General features: G+C 43.2%; 1 protein-coding gene and 1 long non-coding RNA gene across 4 annotated transcripts in view; one reads left to right on the top strand and one right to left on the bottom strand.

The window, feature by feature from the left end:
- The window catches only part of LOC120232839, a 29,082-nt gene extending 19,585 nt beyond the window's left edge, over nucleotides 1-9,497 (bottom strand). For all 3 annotated transcript variants that reach the window (XR_005528660.1, XR_005528659.1, XR_005528658.1), the window contains exon 1: nucleotides 9,295-9,497. This is a non-coding gene — a long non-coding RNA (uncharacterized LOC120232839). The remainder of the gene's footprint in view (nucleotides 1-9,294) is intronic.
- A 6,070-nt stretch (nucleotides 9,498-15,567) lies between these two features.
- ATP6V1C1 (ATPase H+ transporting V1 subunit C1) overlaps nucleotides 15,568-21,216 on the top strand; it is a 41,894-nt gene continuing 36,245 nt past the window's right edge. The window contains exon 1 of the mRNA XM_039233847.1: nucleotides 15,568-15,725. The gene's annotated coding sequence lies outside the window, so the exon portion shown is untranslated. The remainder of the gene's footprint in view (nucleotides 15,726-21,216) is intronic.

The raw sequence follows: 21,216 nt of genomic DNA on the forward strand, positions 1-21,216 counted from the left end.
CACACGGTCACGCTGCAGAGCAAACCCTGACCGCAACCCAAGCCTCCTGACTCGAAGAGTGGTGCTTGGTACTCCCTTCCTGGTGCTTGTTCTCCAGCAGGGAATGATATGTTTGGTATCCATGCACATATAAAACGGCAAAATCAGAGCTATATGTTGTTTCCTTTTTTTTTTAAGTTTATTTATTTTGAGGCAGGGCAGGGAGGAGAGAGGGCAGGGGGAGAGAGGACAGAGAGAGAATCCCAAGCAGGCTCTGTGCTATCAACATGGAGCCCCCCCGACATGGGGCTTGAGCTCATGAACCCCGAGATCATGACCTGAGGCGACATCAAGAGTCAGCTGCTTAACTGGCTGAGCCCCCCAGGTGCCCTATATGTTGTTTCCTTTTATAATGCTGCTCCTTCCTTGGGGTCCCCTTGGTAGAGGCTGTCAGAGTAGTGCACTGACCTTGGGTGTGCTTTCCCCACCAGCTGCGCCATTTCTGTCAGAGCCTGCTCTACCTGTGCTCCAGAGCCCCAGGCCTCCCTGGTGATCACCCCTCCACAACCTGAAGGGTGAGCCCGTAATGGACCACTGGCAGAAATGGGGATAGAAATGTTCCCATCCCTCTCCTCGATTGGGACAACTCTTGAGGTGTGACCTACCCGTCCCCAAGTCGCCGCTGCTTGGTGTCACTCCCTTACTTGGTTCTTTTCTGCCCCCCTTCCTTATTCTCCTAATGATTTTTCCTGAGAACGCTCCCTAATGAATGTTCCTTGTCTCAAAATCTGTGTCCAGGGAATAGAAGCGAAAAACTACTGACTCTGCGATAATAATATTATTATTGTGTCAATACTTATTAATAACTATAATAATATGTTTATTATTCTTGTGTTTAGACATGTTATTGAGCCCCTTTTGTCTAAATTTCCTTCTGTGTAAACACGGAAAATTCTTTCTCTGATATCAACTGACTGTTGATATGTGGGTGTGGGTTGGGGACTTGGCACTCAATTGGAGAGAGGCAGGCCTGGTTAGTGCTTTGGTGTGGACTGAGGCTTCAGCCAAATAACTTGCTGACGTGTCTGTCACTAATGCCTGTGACTACCGGGTGAAACAAGTGTTTTCCAAAGCTGACGGATCAGTGGGGCAACAGAAATGGTATTTTCCCGTATCTCTCATGGACTAGACTGCTGAAGGATTTTGTAAAACTCCCAGAGGGGACAGGAGGACAGGAACTTTGTAGGGGACACAATGGAAAGTAGAAGCCCAAGAGGAGGGAGAGGAACAGGCATCAAGCTGAATGGGGGAGGGGAAAGGGGGCCTGGCCCAGTAAGGTCCTGGGAGCCAAAGAAGATTCCACAGAGTGATAGGATGAGGATGAGAAGGCCTAGGGGCATAACTGGAGTTGGTAAAGCCTCCAGGGGACATAGGACAAATAAACACCCAAGGAAGAGAAGCTTTCAAAACATTTGTAATCCCTTACTAACTGACAGGCAATATAGTGGGTGACTATCAGTCTTATGGCTAAAACACTCAAACACACCCTCTTTGTGTAGGAAGAGCCTGTACTGGCCAGCCACAGTGACTAAACTTTCCACACTTAGTCAAATCATTTGATTAAGGCAAGATTTCTTAACCTGGACCCAAGGCCCAAGGCCCTTGAATTCAGGGGGCCCATGAACTTGGATGAAGAAAAAAATTATATCTTTACCTGCATTCTCACCTAACTGAAATTTTAATTGTGAATGTAGTCAACAAAACTTAGCGGCACCTAAGACTTTGTCACCAATAGAAATCATGGATATTTTTGTATAACATTTCAGCTGCTGTGAATATTTCAAGATATCATTAATGCTCACTATATTTTCAAATTAAGAAAACTAGACATGCCTCTACATCTTGTTTTCTGATGTATCAGTAAAGATGAACTCATTACTATTTCACATTTCAAAACATATTTTGAGAGCAGTGTTTCAATATAATTGGTTTTCTTTGTATTTTATTTTACGCCTTTAAAACCATCTTCTGAAAAGAGGTCCATGGAAGAACAGAATAATAATAATGAAGGCATTGAAAGTCACATATAAAAGCTCATGTGAGTAGTTGTTACTGATTTCCTTTAACAGGCATCAGAAGAGCTTCACCCACCCCACCCCTACCGAAGAAAGAGGGCAGCAGAAAAGGTGAATACTGATGAGGGAAAAAGAAGAGAAAGATCTGCTTCCGAGGACAGAACCAGGTGTTAGCACCGTACCTGGGGAATCGTCAGCTCCCCTGAAGGACAGAAGGACGTGCTTCAAAAAAGAGAAAGCCAGAGGATGTTACCACAACAAACAAACAAAGATCAGACGACCTTCTCTGCAAAGTGATGTGGATTGAAGGATGAGTCAACCGAGATGTGGATGTTAAAAATGCAGATTTGGGGCGCCTGGGTGGCTTAGTCGGTTAAGCGTCCGACTTTCGCTTAGGTCATGATCTCGAGGTTCGTGGGTTCAAGCCCCGCGTCGGGCTCTGTGCTGACTGCCAGCTCAGAGCCTGGAGCCTGTTTCAGTCTGTGACTCCCTCTCTCTCTGACCCTCCCCTGCTCACGCTGTCTCTCTCTCTCTCTCCTAGAAATAAATAAAAATATTTTAAAAAATGCAGATTTTCAGTCCTTGGGTTGAGCGTGGGAATCTGTATTTTTCACAAGCACCCCAGGCGATGTGGGGCTAAAACCAGCACAGAGAGTCTTGACTCTAAGAATGTTGGGATGGAAAAGAACGCTGGAGCTTTCCAGGGAATAACTCAGCTATCCTTGACATGCTAATTTGTACCTGCATTCCCAAGAAATGGAGATTGCATCCCTGTGTGTTATAATCCAGCCCCCTACTGGGGTAGGTGGACCTTCTCCCTCCAGGAATTTTAAATCCTGTGTCATTCATGAATGTATGGCCTCATATATTTCAAAGCACCAGGTCAGGTCTTTCCTTGGACTAAATGAATCTTTTGAAGCAGGTCTGAATTCTAACTACACTTCCTATCTTAGTTTTAAAAGAGTGAGATATTTATTTATTAACAAATACTTATTATGCAAAGCATAATGTTCTAACCTTAGTGTAACCGAATGCAGTTTGGGATTTGGGGGGATGTTCTGAGTATGTTTCAAAGAGAGATTTAAATTGCTAATTTCCTAGCGTTGGAATGTGAGTAAGGACTGTCACAGGCTTAGCATGCAAGCCACATATTTAACATTCCTGTGTAGTAACAGTCTCTTAAGTTGTGTTTTGGTTTGAGAAACAGCCAGAATAAATATAGCACGAGGGGGAAACTTTGTTGTTTATTTTCAAGGGGATAAAAATTTATGAGGAGCTTTTGCTCACCAGAAAAGAGTTTTCTCTTTAGTCTCCCATATGATTTTATACCTCTAATCACATTGAAAAGAACTTCTTTCCTAATGCTCTCTGAGTTCTGCATTTTAGCTCCCAGAACAAGGAAGTGAAGGGCTATGAAACGCACACACATACACACACACACACACACACACACACACACTGAAGAGCAAGCATATCACCAGACAATATATGTGATTTGAAACAAAGACATAATTATTTGCCTAAGACTGGGAGAGTTGTGCTGGGGTGCTGTGAGGAACTATAACTGGGTCTCTCCTTCCCCCCTCCCCCAATCTTAGCCACTTCCTCCACATTCATTCTCTTTTGAGTATCCAAGACATGGCATTTTGACTGTAGCAAAACCTCATTGCATTATTGCCATTGAAATGGCATAATTAGTGACAATTCAGTCCATTTGTATTGGGCACCTTCCACTTATACCAGGATCTGGTCTCAGCCTTGTATGTACATTGGCTCATTGACTCCTCATAATAACACCATTAGGTAGGCTTTATCATCCACATTTTAGAAGTGACTGGCATAGAGTAGGCACTCATTGAATAGTACTTAATGTTTTAAATCATCATTATTACTTTTATGAATAACTTCCATATGAGGCAATCGGGACACTTTCTGACTCTTACTTGAGCCTTGGAAAACAGGTTCAATTTTGGAGGTTGGAGACAGAGAGGAGGCAAAGGATAGTCCAGTGTAAACTCAAGGCTGAAGGAAGGAAACTGTAAGGAGTACGTGGAAAAGGAGGAGTAAATTTGCTTGTTTGTATTGAGTTTGTAGACAGGCATATTTGGAGCCATGCCTGGAAAGATAACTGCGGGTCTCATTTTGGAGCCTTGTTTGGCCAGAGAGTTTGGACATAAATTTAAAGGCAGTGGAAACTCACTGAAGGTTTCTGACTGGGGAGATGCTCTGGAAGATGCAGGAAGGACTGGGCTCAGGGCAGGGGGCAAGCACAGAGAGAGAGGCATGCATTAGAGAGATACTGTGGTATTCCAGGTCTGAAGTGATAAAGTCAGAGCCTGAACCGGGATAGTGACTGTAAGAACAGAAGGAAAGGATGTGTGAGAGACAAATTATGCAAGAGGGCTTGTTAGGACTTGGAGCCAGGCGAAAATTATGGGGAAGATGGAGAAATCAAAGAGGATCGCAATCAAGGTCTTGATCTTGAAAAAATTATAGTATCATTTCCAGATAAAGGAGATGGTGTTCAGATAGAAATGGGTAAATCTGACTTTGAACACACTGATTTTGATTAGAGGATAATATCTAGGTGAAACTGCTAAGCAATCAGAAACTAGTAGAATGGAAGAAATGGAGAATGTTCTCTGGAAACACTTATCTTTTGTGGGTAGAGGGAAGGGAGCCATTGAAGGAGAGGGAGAATGGTGCTGATGTGTAAGGAAGAAAAGTGACACAGTAAGCAAGGGTCAGATAAGCCGAGAGGAGGAAGATTCAAGCCAAGGGGTGGGGAGAAAGTGGCCAAAAACCAAGAGGGCAGTGGTGGCCACTAGACATTTTTGGGAGCCCCTCACGTTCTCCTGACTTTCCTTTGTCTGAAAGGCACATGAAGAGGTGACAGGGGTTTAGGAGAAAGAGGGTAGCTCTGTGGAGATTATACATCTTGCATTGATGTTTTCATTCACAGTCCCACAAATAAACCTCACTTGGGGTCAGTAGCGCCATCTGTAAATAGGGAAGGCCTATCATTTTATTTTTCCAGTCATTGTCAACATCATCTAGAACCATCAGTGTGCTTTGGCTGCAAATACAGAAATGCAGACTCAGGGTGCCTGGGTGGCTCAGCCAGTTAAGCATCTGACTTTGACTGAGGCCCTGATCTCACGGTTTGTGGGTTCGGGCCCCACATCGGGCTCTGTGCTGACAGTTCAGAGCCTGGAGCCTGTTTTGAATTCTGTCTCCCTCTCTCTCTGCCCCTCCCCTGCTCTCACTCTGTCTCTCTGTCTCTGTCTCTCTCTCAATGAATTGGAAGTTCTGAGGTAGAGTAGATGTCGCCATTGGTTGATTAGAGGCTCAACAAAAATAATTAATTAAGGAACCAAGTATTTCCCATTTCTCCTCTCTGCTGTCCCAGTTACTTCTTCCTCAGAGAAGTAACAAGATGGCTGCCACAGTTCCAGATATCACGGCAGAAGCATAGCTATTTGGAGGAAAAAGAGAGGCCACCTCTTCCTGTAGCTTTCTTGGGGGAGGCAGGAAACTTTGCCAAAGCCTTCCAGCAGACTTCCCCTCATGCCTCATTGTCCAGAATTAGGTCACATGCAAATGCCTGACACAATCTTAGTAAGAGTTAATGGCATTACCTTCAGAGGAATCAGACTCATTCCTGACAATTTCCTCTGAAATACTTGGCTATACAGGTGAGTCCCTGGACAAAACTGGGATTCTGTTAGAAAGGAAGGAGGGGGAATGAACCCTTGGTGGGTAACTCTTAAACGGAGTCTATCTTATCAGTGTCTAGGATTACAAAGAAATGTTTGCTGAGGATCCCTATCTGAAAGGGCTTTTTAATCTAGTTGGTGGTAGACACTCCAAAAAATGACAGCAGTGTTTTTAGTACAGTTGGATACATAGTAGACACTTATGGATTTGTTGCATGAATGTATACCCTAAATGCTGCATGAATAATACAACTATGCACAGAGATTCAGATTTACTACTGAACCAGTTCTAGTGCACAGATTTATCGAATGTAGTGAAGTTCTATTAGCGTACAGAAACCCAAGTCACAATCCCTAGAATTCAAATTCAGGTTTTTTTCATGGCCCTAGTTACCTGCAGTTTTTAACAAGAAGCGTAGGGGGTTCTAGTACGAGCTCCATGGGAGTTAGGGAGGGTACCGTAAGGGTGTGGTTGGAGTAGGTAGGTACAATTTTGTTTAAAGCATCTAATGAATCATCAAGTTAAAGAACTGGTGATTTATCTTCTGATATTTGTAAAGTAGTTGCTAGGATCTCCCAAACAGTGTTTTAGAGTTGTTATCAAAGAACCGTATGTACAGAGGGAACTTATTGTGAAACTTTTCCCTTCTGGGCTTAATTAAGCTTATCAACTGCTGAGGAAAAGGTGAATCAAACAGTGTTTCCAAATTCCAAATTTGAAGGTATTTGTTCTATTTGGGAATGTAATCACATACAATTATCAGGTAGCTGGTTTTTAACGGATTGAAAATATTTGCTCATTCTTATCCTTTCCCATCACCAATACCCCCTGCCCCAATTTCTTTATAATTTATCATACTCAGAAACTTACAGGTGTAGGGTGAGACTATTCTTTCCCTCTGGATTGCTGAATTTATACTGGAAGAAAATCTTAATTTGCCACAGCTCTTATTTAACTGTCTAAAGTAAAGAAATAGGGTCTAAATTCCAACCAGCAGGAACACTCCTGTTTGCTTTCATGTTGCCAATGTCATTTTCATTTATATCCAGTTAGTTTTCACCTCCCTTTCCTAATTCACCCTTTTATTTCTGCATTGTACTCACTCCCTTTGCTGGTGTGTGTGTGTCTGTATTTTATTTTCTCAATGAATGCACTGGTATAGGTACACCATTTGGATTGGATATTTGTAAAGCCTGGTTGGAAACTGTATGTAATAATCATACCTATAATACAAATTATATAGCAAGCATGCTTTCAAAGCACCCTGACTTCCATGTTCTCAAACTTCAAAACTTATGAGGTGCTAACATGCATATCATTTAGCAAGTTAGGAATTTGATATTTCTCTAGGATCATACAGTTAGTAAATAGTGCAGCCAGGGGAAAAACAATTTATAAGCCATGGTGGATTTGGTAGTGTCATATAAGCTGGATTTAATTTTATAGGATTATTATTTTTTAATCCAAAAGATGGATCATCTCATCTGCTTTTATACAATAATAGCTATATCTGGATGCTCTGTAAGTAAATTGATATTGTTAGGGTGTTATTAATGTCAAGGATTGTTTTAGTGCAATCTGGATGCTTAATGTGAATTTAACCTTTAAGAGGGAAGGCTAGGGACCCTGGGTGGCTCAGTCGGTTGAGTATCTGACTTTGGTTCAGGGAAGCCCCACACGGGCTCACTGCTGTCAGTGCAGAGCCTAATTTGGAACCTCTGTCCCCCACCCCTCTCTGCTCCTTCCCTACTCGTGCTCTATTTCTCAAAAATAAAGAACTAAAAAACATTTTTAAAAAGTGAAGGCTATCAGGCACCTGGGTGGCTCAGTCAGGTGAGCATCCAACTTCAGCTCAGGTCATGATCTTACAGTTTGTGGGTTTGAGCCCCACATTGGGCTGTACACTGACAGCTCAGAGCCTGGAGCCTGTTTTGGATTCTGTGTCTTCCTCTCTCTCTGCCCCTCCCCTGCTCACATTCTGTCTCTCTCTCAAAAATAAATAAAGATTTTAAAAAGTAATTTAAAAAAGTGAAGGCTAAAAAGTTTTAACAGTGTACGTGTCTGTGTGTGTTCATGTGTGTTAACAGAAAATAGGTTATGATTATTCACACGGTTCTTTAGATACTGCTTGTATTCAGCTTCTGCAGCAGGTTTTTTTTTTCCCTGGAGGCTCAGGACTCTGTTCCAGTTTCTGAGATCACCCTTTAGGGAGCAGAGATATGAGACCCTCTAGCTCACCATTTTGAGATTCATGACCATCACCCTATGCTTAACAGATCATCTACTACTCTGGGAACTTGGCTACTGGCTTTTTGAGACTCAATTCCCTTTCTTGCATTCCAGTTTTATTTATAAATGATAATGATCATTATAGCTAGCATTTTGTGGGAACTCAATGGGCACCAGGTGCTTGCTTAAGTGCATTATCTCATTTAATCCTCCTAATAAGCCCATTGCGAGCATTATAGATGAGAACACTGAGATTCAGACACAGTAGCGAGTGACAGAGCCCAGACCACCTTACTTGGTGCATTGAATCCCTGCCTAACCCAGTCTGCCTAAGATCATGCTTTACAATCTTCCCTCTATCTAGCTCACTCCTGATAATCACAAAACTCCCATGGGCCCCAGAGAATCAGTTATGCCAAGAATATTTTGTGAGATGTTAATTTGTGTTAACCATACTTTCCCTCCCCCACAAATAAAGTGATATTATGATATTAATTGTAAGTCTCGATAATGCCTAGATTCCAGGCAAGCAACGCAGTCCTGGGGGTGTACATGGGGGCCCTGGGAAGAAAGTGTTGTTTATAATTGTTAGAGCCCCTGCAAGATAAACCTACATCATTCAGTGGGCACAGGTTGACGGTGCTCCTAATGTGGTCACCCCCCCCCCCCAGCTGCTAAACCTGGAGTTCTCATGTCACTTGGAATACTTGAGTCTAGTCTTGTTTACGTAAGAGCTGCCTGAGGGCAGTCAGACTAAAATTGTCCGTTTGTCCATGTCACCGGGCAGGTAGCATTTAGCGACTTCTTGGAATGACTAGACAATGACTGTGCAATGACTTGAGGAATGGGAAAGACATCTGGAGGTGTGCGTTGTGTAGATGAAGGAGCTGGGACCATTCCTTGCTATTTCAGATAAACATGGCGGTAAGGTTAAGGGGATGGGGATCAAACCTCCGATTGTTCTTAGAGCCAACTGGCTGGGGAAAGCGGTCAATTAAATTCAAAGTGCTGGGAAAGTTTAGGAGAATCACAATAAGATGCTCTCCTTTCTGAGGAAGTCTCTGGGGATGATCTAAATGACAAAGATCCTCAAGGTCCTTCCTCCTCCACACCTGCTAAGGTCTATGGTGTTAGTTGCCTAAGTGCTGGGTTGTTCTCCTTCCTCCAACACAAAATCTGTGTGTCCCATTCCAGTGGCTACCCCTTCACCTTTCCCCAGTCATTCTCTGTGCTCACTAGGACCTTTCATCTGGAAGAACCATGCAAGAAGGATAAGGAATTCTTATAAACTTACCGTGATTTATTATGTCCCCACTCTGGCCCCCACAGGCCACTCTAGGGAGACTTGACGAACAGTGAGCTCAACCAAGCGTTCATTATCCTTATCATCTCTGTAACCGTTCTTTGATTAGGGTGGGGGCGAGGGCTTCTGCTCACCCAGAACAACGTCGTAGTCATTATAAAGGAAGCAGCTGAGGCTTGTTGTCAGAATGGTGAGGAAGTGCCTCTGCCTGCAGGAGAGTGGGCCGCCCGGCAACCATGGCCCCAGCTAGTCTATGACACGGCATGGCTTGCAGCCACCTCCCCAGTGACTCCTTGGCAACAGGCTATAAAGCAGAGAGCCATTTATTGCTCAGCAGACATACAAGTTAGCCTACAACCGATTCCCAGGGACCATACAATTTGGCTTATTATCTGTTTTCGTGGACATCTTGCAAAATCCATTAATCTGCCCATGAGATCCTCATCCTTTCTTTTCCGGAAAGCTGTGTCTGGGATGTAGTCCGTTGTCCCTGTCACAAACACTATTGAGAACTGGGAAGGGTCTGAGACTGAACATCACAAGTTAGCCTGGACTGTCAGAGTTTCATGGATGCTAGTCAGAGACACAAGACCCCTGGGTCAGAGACAGGACTTCTACTCACAGCACAGTATAGGGTGGGGGCACCAGCATATTTGTATCAGTTCCCCCACCCTAATTCCCACAGCAGGGACATGGATGGACCCAATGGATGGGGGGACACACAATCGATTTCATTACAGGAGAGCAACCCTGAGCTTAAGGAACCCAAATCTTTCATACGGTACAGTATGTGTGGCTATCCAGCACTTCAGAAGGAGACGTTACCGCTATATTCCGATGCTGTGTGCTATACAAACATCCCTGAAAAGACAGTCTGGGGAAGTTAGTACCTCTACTAATAAGACATGCAGAAATGTGAGAGACCCAGGAAGACTTATTTCCTACAGGGGTCACAAAATAAATACATTTAATAAAATAGTGAGGGCTGACATAAAAGTATTGAAAAGGCACTCAAAATGAGTGTTCATTATTTGTTAATTTTTTTTTAACACAGCTTCCCTTCAGTAAACCCATTGTATTATTAACTGCTTTGAAAGATATGTGTTTGTAAACTGAGGAATTAGATGTAACAATAAATGAGGACCTAAAGAGAACATGCTTATGATTATTATCAGCGGTTTGGGGGCCTGTTTTTTCCTTTTCTTAAAAAATTTAACTGATTGGTTCATTATAACCACTGAATGCTAACTTCCTGTGCTATTACTTTTAGGCTGTTAGTGTAAATAAGATAAAAATTAAATTGATTTGTTCATAGCCAGCCACTACAGAATAGTGCTTGTTCAAAATTTTTCCCACTGTGTTATCTAAAGTTGAAATGAGCAAATTAGAAAGTAATAATAAAGGGAACAAAATCTTGAAATACAGGTGAAAGGACTGAATTGCTTTTTTAAAAGTTTATTTGTTTTTGAGAGGGGGGAGGGGCAAAGAGAGAAAGAGAGAGAGAGAAAGAATCCCAAGTAGGCTCCATGCTGTCAGTGCAGAGCTGATGCAAGGCCTTGATCTCACAAACCATGAGATCATGACCTGAGCTAAAATGACTCAAGAGTGGGTGCCCCAGTACAGAAAAGCTTTTTAAAAAAATATATTTTATCTTCCTACTTCCATGAACATTTGCTGCTCCCAAAAACCTTTCATAACATTTCCAAGGAGATAATGACAAACATGATAATTTCTATTAGTTCAGGGACCGACAATGCAGGGAATGGAAGAAGGGAGCTGACAGGTGTAATTAGTCATTAATCTCTTTCCTTCCCCTCTGTCATTAAATGTTTGAAAATCCTGCCTTTCCTTTAATTATAAAATCTATTTAATCATCTATTGGATGCTTACCACGTACAATACACATTGAAGACTGAGTAAAAGGTGGTCTTGGTTAGGTTGATAAATGGTGAAATTAAATGCCATAAAAATGCCATGAGAATTCAGAGTATAAAAGGACTATGTATGTCTCAGAGTGTGAAGAAAAGCCTTATGCTGCAGAGGTTAAGAACATGGACTCAGGAGCCAGACAGCCTGGGTTCAGAACTTAGAACTGCCACTTGACTAATTAGTCAAGTTACATATGCCTCAGTTTCCTCATATGTAAAATGGGGAGAATAACAGTACTTGTCTCAAAGGGTTATTTTGAGGATTAAATGAGTTAATATATGCAAAGCACACAGAACAGTCCTGGGCACAAAGCTAAGTGCTTTAGAAGTCCAGCTATAATTGCTGTTGTTATATGTATGATTATGGGGCTCAGGAAAAAAAAAAAACCTTTATGAATGAGAAGTCACTACAGGTGACCGAGGTTAACAGCAGGGAGTGGAATGGAGACAATGTCAGACATCCCTTTGTCGACAGCCCAGCTGAGGCACTAGGAGGATGGATGTCCTTGACTCTTGCTCTGGGGAAGATTAGACAAAGACATTCCACACCTGCTGCTCTGAGCCTATGGCAAAGGTTGCATATGTGCATATATCTGAATTGAAAAATTCATGAAGGATGTACCCAATTGATTTTCCCTGAGTCGTAGAATGACAGGTGATGTTTATTTTCTTATTTTTGCTTATCTAGACTTTCTTATTATTAATAATTAATATCTATTATTTGTTATAATAGGAATAAATGAAAACCTGTTTAAAAAACCATTATTCATTAAATAGTTGGCATTTATTGATTTTAAAAAAATTGTGTCGTTTATCTGTTCTTCTCAAGCAAGGACTATAATATGCAGAAATTTGTGACTATGATGAGTCCGGAATTCACTAGGAGGGTAGCATATGGGAATCAATCTCTTAGCTAGTAGGTGAGCCTGGCTGACAACCCAAAGTGACAATGTGACTATAATATTACATGATTCCATTTAAATCTTACAACAACAATAGAGGTAGATATTACTGTCTCAATTTTACAGATGAAAAACTCAGAGTATTATATACCACATTGGTAATCAAGAATTTGGGAATCTAATGGGATGCCTGGTTGGCTCTGTTGGTAGAGCACATGACTCATAATCTCTGGGTTGTGAGTTCAAGCCCCACAGTGGGCATAGAGACTACATAAGAAAAAATAAAGGAAGTAAAACTTCAGAATCTGAGAATATCATGGATCTAGTCTAGGGTTCTCAGCCTCAGGACTAGTGACATTTTGGATCAGATAATTCTTTGTCGTGGGGACTCTCCTATGCATTGTAGGATGTTTAGCAGCAGCCCTAGGTTCTACCCACTAGATACCTGTCCTATCCCTTTCCTCACAGGATGTGACAAGCAAAAACATCTTCAGACATTGCCAATGTCCTCCGATTGAGAACCACTGGTCTATTGTATTCTATTCATTAATTGTGAATGTTAAACTCCATATTCACCATATAAACTTCAAACCGTTTTTAACACTTCACCTTTATAGGGGGTTTAGTCCTTCAATCAAATCTTTAATTGATATTGCTGTTGATGAAAACAGACATTATGATATAATGAACATATTTTCATATAACGGACATAGGATATTTTCCTATCTTTTGAATTACTTCCACTCTAATGTAGATCAAATGAATGAACATTTTTTATTAATGTGTGAGAGAGAGAGCTCGAGTGGGGGAGAAATACAGAGAGGAGAATCTTAAAAAGTTTTTTAAATGTTAAAATTTTTTTTTAACATTTAATTTTGATAGGCACAGAGAGCACGAGTGGTGGGGAGTGGAGGAGAGAGAGAGAGAGGTCGACATAGAATCTAGAACATGCTCCAGGGTCTGAGCTGTCAGCACAGAGCCCGCCGCGGGGCTCGAACCCATGAACCATGAGATCATGACTGAGCAGAAGTCGGATGCCCTAACTGACTCAGCCACCCAGGCGCTCCTAGTGTTTTTTAATTTGTTTTTGAGAGAGAGAGACAGAGAGAGAGAATGAGTGGGAGAGGGGCAGACAGAGAGGGAGACACAGAATCCAAAGCAGGCTCCAGGCTCTGAGCTGTCAGTACAGCACCTGAGGCGGAGCTTGAACTTAGGCCCATTAGATCATGACCTGAGCCCAAGTCAGACACCTAAACAAGTGAGCCACCCAGGTGCCCCTAAAGAGAATCTGAAGCAGGTTCCACACTCAGTGCAGAGCCTGACTAGGGGCTCAATCCCATGACCCTGGGATCATGACTAGACTCAATCAACAGAGACACCCAGGTGAAATGATTTTGATTCCTATTGTGCTATTAGTTTGAAATACGTTTCCCACTTTGTTTAATTAAAACATGTATCTTTTTCCCCTTGAAAAAATTGTGAGGAAAAATATAGATGTTCTCTATACAGTTTTTCAGTGCCTTTAAGCTTAGAAGGCACTTCCTGGTGGGGAGTATATAGTTGGAAATGCAGGGAAAAGTGTGGCATCTCTGTTATACACACTGACATATTTAGCATGCTCCTACGTGTAGTATAGAAAAGGGAGTGTCCCCTTTTTCCAAAATACATTCTCCAACTATTAGAAGCCATTAGAAAGCAATCATGCCCTGCTTATATTAAATGTGCTTGCTACCTTTTTAACTGAGATACGCTAGACCTAGTAATAATTAAGGCATTTATTGAGCACTACGTTACACTGCCTCCCAAGTGTAATATGGTGTTTAAAACATTGGAAAGTGTCGGGAAGCCAGAAGTGGATGCCCTTGAGTTTAACATTTAAGAAAGTGGGATGAAAATTCTGTTTCGGGGCCACACACAAACAAAACCCCCCAAAGGTTTCAAATGCAGACCCTAATATTGCACTGTCCAAACTAATTGCTACCAACCTCTCATGTGTATTTAAATTGTAATTAAGGTGAAATAAATTTTAAAATTCCATTTTGGCCACACTAGCCACATTTCAAGGGTTCAATAGCCACATAAGGCTAGTAGGTATCATATCAACAGCACAGAAGAACATTTCTATCACCAAAGTAGGTTTTATTGGACAGTGCAGAGCTAAGCAGATATTGCCTTCAGGTCCATTTTTGTGATGCCAGATAAAGCTTTTGGAATTCCTCACATGTTTCCAAAGCTGTGTTACAGATCCTCCAGAACTGGTGAAAAGCATCAGAGTGGGGATAGTCTGGTTGGTCGTTACTTTCTGTCCGATATAATACTGAGGCTCTGAGACATTCTGTGGCGAATTTCTACAGGGCCACAAGAGCACAAAATGCACAGGATAGCTCAGCAAACCTGGGTCCCGTAAGAGTCGTTAATACTGGTGATCACTCACTGCGTGTTTCCTATGTGCCAGCCACTGTGCTAGATGCAGACTTCCTTTAATCCTCACAATACCTCTAAAAGATGTCTCATTGCCACCATTTCACAGGGAAGGCAGCTGAACTTCAGAGGGTTAAGGTCACACAGGTAGTAGCAGAACCAGGATCTTGAACAAGATACGTTTATGCGCATGTGTTAAGCACCCCTATAATCTCTGCTTCTTCACTTTCCTCATCTGCAAATTTAAAAGACTAAGTTAGAAAATCCCAGAGGTCTCTACCGTTTCTAAAACTATGTTCTAAACTAAAATAATACCCCTCTATTTTCCCCAGCCAATGAAATAAGCAGGGTTCGGAATAGCGCCTTGCTACCTTTTCTCCTCCCAAAGGATATGCTTTCTCCCATCCTTACTTTTTCCCAAAACCTTTCAGGACGATGGTTTCCCATTACCTAATGTGGTTTCAACTATTGTGATGTTTATCCCACGCCACACATACTCCTGAACTAGATAACGTGTTCTCTCATGGTAAGGAGTAATTCGCTCCAGTAGATAAATCCTTAAAAGATTAGCAGGATGCCTAGTGCACAGTCAATGCTCCACGAACGTTTGTGGAATTAAATGGAAGGGGACTGACAGGAGAGCGTGAATCAGTTGACGTGAACTATTAAGGATATTACTAAGAAAACGGGGCAGTCTGAAGAAAACGCCGAGCCCGTATGGGGGCTGGCAACCAACGCTGACCCGCAGACACCTGAAGAAGTTGGATAATGAGAGGGACGGCGGTGGTGACGTTCGCTGGGGGCGGACCAGGCGGCGCCAGGACTCTGGGAGAGGCGGCAAACTCCACCCACCCCGGAACCGCGGCCGCCAGCCCTCCAGGGTCTTCCAGGCTCCCCGGAGAGCATCCCAGCCCCGCCCCTCCTCGGAGGTCGCGGCTGCGACGGCAGCTGCGGCTGCGCAGTGGCGCGCGCGTAGGCGAGGCGGCGCGCGCCGCGGTCAGCTGACTGCTCGGGCTGGCACGTGACTTGCTCCGTAGACGCTGGGGTCGAGAAAGCCGTGGGGCCGGAGCTTAGGTCCGGGAGGGATGGAGCGCTGAGCCGTTAACGTCCGCCAGGCTGTCCGCCTCCGTACCTGTTAGTGCAGCCACTTCGTCGTTTGACACCTTCCTGGGTCAGTGAGCGGTGGTTACCCCGGGTGGGGAGTCCTGGCCAGGCCGAACCTTGCGCTGCGGTCGCCGTCTGGGAGGAATGGGGGCGGGCGCGGGGGCCGAAGCTGTGGCGTTGGAGCTGGCTGGGTGGCTGTGTCTGGTTTCTTGGCCCCAGTTCGTTGAAACCTTGGGCGTAGGTCCTGTTTCAAAGGAAGAGGAAGGAGGGAAAAAGAAATGGCCCTAGGGGGTGCGGAGGAGCAGAGACAGGAAGGCGAAAGAAACACTGAGGGTCGGGGACGTTTCTCCTTGCATTGGGGGTGGGGAGCGAATCCACGCCTCTTGGTTGAGAGGGACGAAATGTGACAGAGTGGCCCAGATGAGGATCTGGGGTGGTGGTGTGTGAGGTCACAGCGAGCTCGAGAGCCTTAACTGGGTGTACGCGCTTGTGAATAGGGGGATGGCAGTTTAAAGGGTCTAGGAGCCCCTAGCTCCAGGCAGGGGTCTCCTGCACAGGACGCAGGATCTTTGTAGGCAGGGGAAAGAACGAGAATCCAGAGAACTCATTTTTATTAGGATGGGGGAAGGGTAGGCAAGAAACCCCTGCAGAGGAGCTTGAGAGAGTCACGTAAGGCAATTTGAATCACCAGTGTTAGGGAAACAACAGCTATTTCAATGAGAGCTCAGTACTTAGCTCTGCTCTCAATCCTGGAGTGGGATGTAAACAGTCGAGCCTTAGGAGTTCCCACCAGTGTTGGGGAGAGAAGTCACACACATGAAACATTGAAGTATTACGAAGTTACCGGTAATTATCAGAACGAATGCTAAGTGCTTTGGAATTGTGGGGTAGGGACGGAGGTATGAACCGGCACTATCAGGAAATATCCTGGAGGAAAGATAACTGGGGTTGGGCCTTCGCAAGCCAGTGGGATTTGAACTGGTGGAGAGAAATGAGAACTTTCTAGGCACGGAAAACCACAGGATTTGAAGGCCGAAGATGAGAAGAAAGAGTGCTTCTAGGGGAGTCAAAAGGCCAAGTTTGTGGGGGATTTAAATTGCAGAGAAGTGAGAAATAAAGTTGGGGTCCAATAATGAAGACTATTGAATGATATTTACTCATTCAACTGATACTCCTTCAACTGAGCTATGTATATTCTAAGTACTGTGCTGCTATTAAGGTTTAGAAAACAGGATCTCATAGAGCTTACAGTCAAGGGGAGGAGATGGGTTTTAATAAATAATCATGTAAGTGTGAAATGTGCTTGGGAGGAATAAGAGTGGTGTGAAAGAGTTTGTAAAGGAGATGCCTTTATAGAAAGTACAAAGGAGGCTTTTTGGAGCATGTGACTTTCAAACTGTTACCTGAAAAGAGGCTAAAAAGCAAGAGAAGGTGTGACCGAAAATGTTCCAGGTGGAAAGAACAGCGCATGTCCGTGCCCCGACATGTGAAGAGGAATAAAGCTTTTGAGAAGTTGTAGGAGGGCCAGCATGGCCAGATCTGGAGGGAGCTATGTGAGAGGCACGCAGGGGGAGGCTGAGATCAGGTCCTTTTATACTAAAAGTAAAGGGAAACCAGTGAAAATTATAGGCAGTAGAGTGACTTAGACATTTTTTTTTAAATTTATTTTGAGAGAGAGAGTGTGTGTGTGAGCACGTAAGTGGGGGAAGGGTGGGGAGGTGGGGACAGAGGATCGGAAGCAGGCTTTGTGCTGACAGCAGAGAGCCGGACATGGGGTTGGAACTCATGAACTCTGAGCTAGTGATCCAAGCCGAAGTAAGACAGTGAGCTATCCAGGTGCCCCTAGATGTGGTTTTTTAAAATGAAATTTTGTGGGGCGCCTGGGTGGCTTAGGCGGTTTAGCGTCCGACTTTCGCTTAGGTCCGAATCTCGCGGTTCGTGGGTTCAAGCCCCGCGTCGGCCTCTGTGCTGACTGCCAGCTCAGAGCCTGGAGCCTATTTCAGAGTCTGTATCTCCCTCTCTCTCTGACCCTCCCCTGCTCACGCTGTCTCTCTCTCTCTCTCCTAGAAATAAATAAAAGTATTAAAAAAGTGAATTCCTTTCTTCCAAGGAGATTCACAATAAAAAAAATAAAAATAAATGAAATTTTGTTGAGAATGTAGAGGGTGCAAAAGTGAATGAGGGGAAGCCACCTTGGGAGGACACTGTTGTAACTCCTGCCAAGAGATAGCAAAGCAATTAATAGTTTCCTCCTGTAGGAAATTCAGTGGCTTCAGGGGAGCCACTGAAGGATTTGAAGTCAGGATACCTTCCCTCTCCACTAAGGAATTGAGGAGGTTTAACTGTATTCACTTTTAGAGGAGCTAGTGAGTCGAGCAAGGGAAAGAATGATTAGATCGTAGATTGACTCTTCACTGAGGGCAGTTCTAACTACTCCCAAGCAGCCCTGAAGCACACAGGGGAGGCTGAATCGTTTGGGAGCTGACTAGAGATTCCTTTGCAGAAATCTGTCTTTGGTCTCCCATACCTCTGTTAATGTTACCTTCTCCAGAATAACCTTTTACTGAACAATAGTTAGTAACCAGGCGGACTCAGTTACCTTTCATGTTTATGTTGTTGTCACGGGCCTTTGAGAGTGAGTAGATGAAAATGCTATTCATTGTATAGATAGGAGCCTGTCAAGACCCTTGGAGCTAGAAACAGTTTGGTCTCAGTGTGGCATAACTTCTAGAGTGTGCCCACTGCTGGTCTCGTTCCTGCTGATCACCTACATAATATTAACCACAGTAGTATCTAGAGAGAAGGGTGAGTTTCCTAAAGTACATCGTAATCTTTGATTCAGCACTTTTGGTGAACTTTTTCTGGTAGGACACCTTCAAGGGATTTGGCAGCAGGGGTCAGCGCTTTAAAAACTGCTTTTCTGTAAGCTTGGGTAAACCTAGTCAATATACAGTTCAGCTGGAGCAGATAATGAGCAACAAAGTAGAGCTCAAAGTGCTCAGGTTGTCAATCACGGTTCTTTGGCAACAAGCAAGTCTCAGGTCGTGCTGAAGACAGAGCGGAGCCTAAGGGTGGTGTCTCAGAACTCCTGGATCTTTTTCTCTTGGTATATCTTGCAGGGACTAGATAAAATCTAAAGAAACAGTACCCAGCCTCTGACTAAAGTAAATGCTGAGAGCCGGGCAGTGTAATTCTGCGGTTAAAACTGGACATCCTGGTTTTTAGTTTTTGGCATGTTAGTCTTAGGAGCTTCATTTACATTGGCTTTTACAACCTACAAAGAAACTTTTGGGCTTCAGAAGTTGGAAACTGTGATTATTTCCACAACTTGTGAAATAATTCCATTGGCCAAAGAGCAAAACTGTATTGCCAGAATAAGCCTTTGTGGAAGGATCTCCTTATAGTCCACCAGTTCTGAAGCAGTCTTCCTGTTGAACTTGAGTCTGTTGAGGGGTAACCAAAGTTTTGACTAAGTACCTCCTAGTGTAAATTTTGTTCTTGTACGTATTCTGATCTGTCTGTAGGAGTAAATTATTTTCACCCTTGGATGTGGCATTTAATGCCATTTTATTTATAGATGAATTCACATTAGATTCCCACTTCATAGATGTCTTAAAGACCTAGTAGAAATCAGCAGGATAGTGCCCTCGGAAAGATAACTCAGGCAATGATCCAGAGCATTCTATAAGTTCTTATTGATATTACTGACCTTTGGAACTAGAAATTTCAAGCTCTATTCTTAAGAAAAATTCTCTTCCAGTGGGAAATCTACTTCTAATGTTATATCACTGTGCAGATCTGCTGTACATTTATCGAGTTTAGAAAGGAGCCAGGTAGGCAGTGCGGGAGAGGTGCTTGGGTCACATCAGAGGATAAAAGAGCATTAACTCTTTATTTAAAATGAGTGTGTATATTTGAAAACAAAATGCCGGGTAAGTGCAAAAATGGCGTTTTATGTAAAGAAAGAAACTGGTGTTTTATTTATGTACTGATTTTTAAGATTTTATTTTTAAGTAATCTCTACATCTAGTGTGGGGATCGAACTTATGACCCCACGATCAAGAGTCAACACCAACTGAACCAGCCAGGCACCCAGAAACTGATGTTTGTTTGTTTTAAAATTTTTTAATGTTTATTTTTGAGGGAGAGAGACAGAGCACTAGTTGGGGAGGGGCAGAGAGAGAGGGAGACACAGAATCCAAAGCAGTCTCCAGGCTTTGAGCTGTCACCACAGAGCCCCACATAGGGCTCGAATCCACAAACAGCAAGATCATGACCTGAGCTGAAGTCAGATGCTTAGCCAAATAAGCCATCCAGGCACCCACCCCCCACCCCCCCCGCCAAAAAAAAACCCTGATGTATTTTTAAAGGTATTTTAAGCAAGCTATCAGTGAATAGAAGGTTATTTGTAAATTAAACTGGTTAACAGGTGGATTAACTTTACCATGAAGGCTTCTCTTTATGAGCAGCCTATACTTTAGTGTTTCTATATGAGTGCTACTGGCATTTTGGACAGGACTGTCTATTGTTTGGCCCCCATGTTGGGACAACCTAATTATATGCTCCCATATATTTCCAGACTCCTGGAGGAGAGACGTGCCATTTGGTGCAAAACACTTACCTGGGGTGTTACCATTTACTTGTTGGACAAATATTTGCCTACTTGTTAAGTGATAGGCATTTTGTTAGATATTGGGGATCTAGAAGGTAAGAGCACTATTTTAATAAGCTAGCATGTAAAATGTGTATAGTTCCTAGCTGTGTGATCTTGGGCAGATAATTTCATTAACTGTTCTGTCATCTGCCAGTGGGGGTATTAATATCTTCTTTGAGTTAAGCACAAAACTATTTAGCATATTGAAGTGTTTATCACATAGTGCATATTCAGTAAGTGGTTGTCACTACCAATAAACAGAATCTCAAGCTTCTAGAGTGAAGAACGGGGAAAAACTAACATGTTGTAAGTCTGTAACTTGATGAATTTCAGGCTAGGATGTGTTTTGTTAGAGATAGAAGCATCTTCTGGTCGATTGCGGTATTGTGGTCCATTCACTGTTATAAAATACCAGCCCAGGGCTGCTTGGCGGGCTCAGTCCATGGAGCATGCGACTGTTGATCTCAGGGTGTGGGTTTGAGCCCCACATTGGGTGTGGAGCCTACTTAAAATAAAAATTAAAAATAAAAACCCAAAGAAAAGGGGAATAACGTTTTGGAAGCCATGAGTGTAGATTCAGGGTTTCCCCTGGCATGGAAAGAATTGTTTGTTCCTTGGGTCATTGCTGAGTTGTATATGGCAGAGAGGAAGTCTCTAGGAGCTCAGAAGGTCCTGATGATTACTTTCAGTAATAGGTGTACAGTGCCCTCCTTGCCATGTCTACCAATTCATCCAGCTTTACTGGAAATTACGGGAAATTTTCCCTAACACATCCTAATACCACCCTCCTCCCCAAACCTTCAGTTTTTATGACAGATATTTGTGCAAAAGTAAGGCTTGCCTCTTTTAAAATTTACATATTTATTTAACATTTATTTATTTTGAGAGAGAGGGAGAAAGAGAA

This window comes from Hyaena hyaena, unplaced genomic scaffold (assembly GCF_003009895.1).
Source record: "Hyaena hyaena isolate Hyena2069 unplaced genomic scaffold, ASM300989v1 scaffold_79, whole genome shotgun sequence".
NCBI classification, from domain to species: Eukaryota; Metazoa; Chordata; class Mammalia; order Carnivora; family Hyaenidae; genus Hyaena; species Hyaena hyaena.